We start from the raw sequence: 2,701 nt of genomic DNA, 5'->3' as shown, positions 1-2,701 counted from the left end.
GTCTTATAAAAATTGAAATTAATGTGTCATATATTCCGTATCATATCAATGTCAGTAACTTTTTTAGTATTTTTCTATTAGTTCTCCGATCCCATTTGAAAATAAGTATCATTTATAATATATGAAGTAATATCCTAAATTATTGCCAAAAAATTTTTAGTCAGACAATTTATTTTTTAACAAATTTTAATCATCAATTAAATCAATGTAAAATATTTTAGTTTGTTAAATATATTAATTTTGATAAAAATATTAAACAAATCACTCATTGTTATTATTTAATAAATACATAACAGTGCATTAAGAATTTTTAAATTCTCATATCAGTCCTTGTACTAATAACCTGGTATGAAAATTATCTTGTCTAATAAAATAAAAGTTTAGAGATTGATTTAACAAAAAATTTGTTGAGAAAAAATATTCAATAAAAAAAATTTTAAAAACTTATTAGTGATCTAGTCAAACTGATCTATTTAATCGAATTATAATTTTACTAATTTAATTCACTCATTTTTACAAGTGATCTGAATCGACTCATGAGTTACTACTTATTTTTATAATTTTACTTCTAAAGTTAAACTCAACAAGAATTATAATAATATTTTTAACAATCATTTAACTACTAAATATTTTAAAATAAAATGTGTCTTTGTCTTATATATGTTGGAGATTAAATTATTATTTTATTTTCTAATTTTATATAAATTAGGGATACTGTAAGTATATATATTATAAGAATGTAATTTATTAATTTATTGTCTGTAACTAAAATTTTATATGAAATAAACTACAATAAAACATTATTATCCCTTCCCTCCCTTTAACATTTGAGAATTTGTCAGGTATGGCTGAGAAATGTGGGAACGATGGAGATTGCAAGCATTTGGTTTGTCACAGTGTTCCACCTTCTCCACCAAGACCTTGCGTAGCTGGATGCCTTGGTGGACAGTGCGGTTGCATTTGCCAACCACCAAAGCCAGGAGTCTGATCTTTACAATATATTCAACCATATATATTAAAAAGAAAGTTTTGTTAATGAGGATCTTATATTTCATAAATAAGATGTAAAAATTTCACTATATTTGGGATTTTAATTTCAATAAGATCACCTCTGCTCATATTATTTTACTATTGTGATATTATGAGTAATTCTTGGCATACAAGCAATTAAGGCTTGTAAGCCTTACAAGTTCAATTAAAACTAACGCTCAAAACACGCTTCGAACCATTCTTCTTCCTCTTCGTCTTCTCCTTCTTCTTTTCTTTCGTTTCTTGCCTTCTCTTTCTCCTTCTTCTTCTTCTTCTTGTTGCACGTTCTTCTTCCTCTTACTCTTCTTTCTTCTCCTTTTCTTTCGTTTCTGCACGTTCTTCTTCATCGTCTTCCTCTTCTTCTTCATTTACGTTCTTTCTCTCTGTTTTATCTTTTTTTTTTTTCGATTTTTCATGGTGAAATCGTTTTTGAAGAAGAAGAAGCAGTAGAAGATGAGGAGGAGAAAGAGAAAGAGTTCTGAATTATGCATAAGATGTATTTTAACAAATTTTGGGTGTATTTCTTTAAATCCTTTGGGTGTATTTTCTGTAATCCTTTGGGTGTATTTCTATAATCGTTTGGGTGTATTTCTGTAATCATTTTGGGTGTACTTCTGTAATCGTTTGGGTGTATTTCTGAAGTTCTATTATCTTCAAAAGGATTACAGAAATACACCCAAAGGATTACGAAAAATACACCCAAAGTATTTAAGAAATACACCCAAAATTCGTTGTATAATTCAGAACTCTTTCTCTTTCTCCTCATCTTCTGCTGCTTCTTCTTCAAAACGATTTCAAAGCTTGATTTCAGAAACTATGAAAATCGAAAAAAAAAAACGAAGAAGAAGAAGAAGAGGAAGAGGAAGAGGAAGAGAAGAAGATTATCATAATTGATAAAAGGGTAAAGTATACTTTTTGTCCCTAAAGTTTGACAAAAATTTTAAAAATACCCCTAAGTTTTATTTTGTTTCAATTTTGTCCCAAAAATTTTCGATTTGCATCAAATATACCCCTAACGATTAATTTTTCAAAAAATGTAAGACCAATTCAACAACAATTTCATAAAAACAACCCTCAACCCAAGAAAATCAAGCATAATTTTCATGCATTATTGTTAGATTGGTCTTAATTTTTTTGAAAATTTAGCTGGTAGGGGTATATTTGATGCAAATCGAAAACTTTTAGAACAAAATTGAAATAAAATAAAACTTAGGGGTATTTTTAAAACTTTTATCAAACTTTAGGTAAAAAAAATATACTTTACCCTTGATAAAACTATATGAATAGTTTCATATCCAAATTATCTTAATATATCGACAGAGTAAAATCTTAATATATAGTGCGTAGGGTTAATTATTGTGGTAGTTTCCAGAAATTGCTGGTATAATCGTAACTATTAAGATATTTTGTGTTGGATTGTATGGAAGCGGTTTTAAACTGCTGCAATATGCTCAAACAAGATAACGATGTTGTTTTGTGACAGACACAAGCCACCGCTATTAGGTGTTGCTAATTTTCTTAATTTTTTTCGGTGATTATGAACCACCGCTATTCAAAAAATCGCACGATTTTTTTGAGTCTATTTTTGTCGGTTACAAACCGTCGCTATTTGATGCTGCTAATTTTTTAAATTAAAATATATTAATTTGTTTTTTATAAATATTCTGGGTAT

The sequence above is a fragment of the Arachis ipaensis genome, chromosome B01 (genome assembly GCF_000816755.2).
Source record: "Arachis ipaensis cultivar K30076 chromosome B01, Araip1.1, whole genome shotgun sequence".
NCBI lineage: Eukaryota > Viridiplantae > Streptophyta > Magnoliopsida > Fabales > Fabaceae > Arachis > Arachis ipaensis.
Note: the sequence above shows the minus strand (reverse complement) of the source record.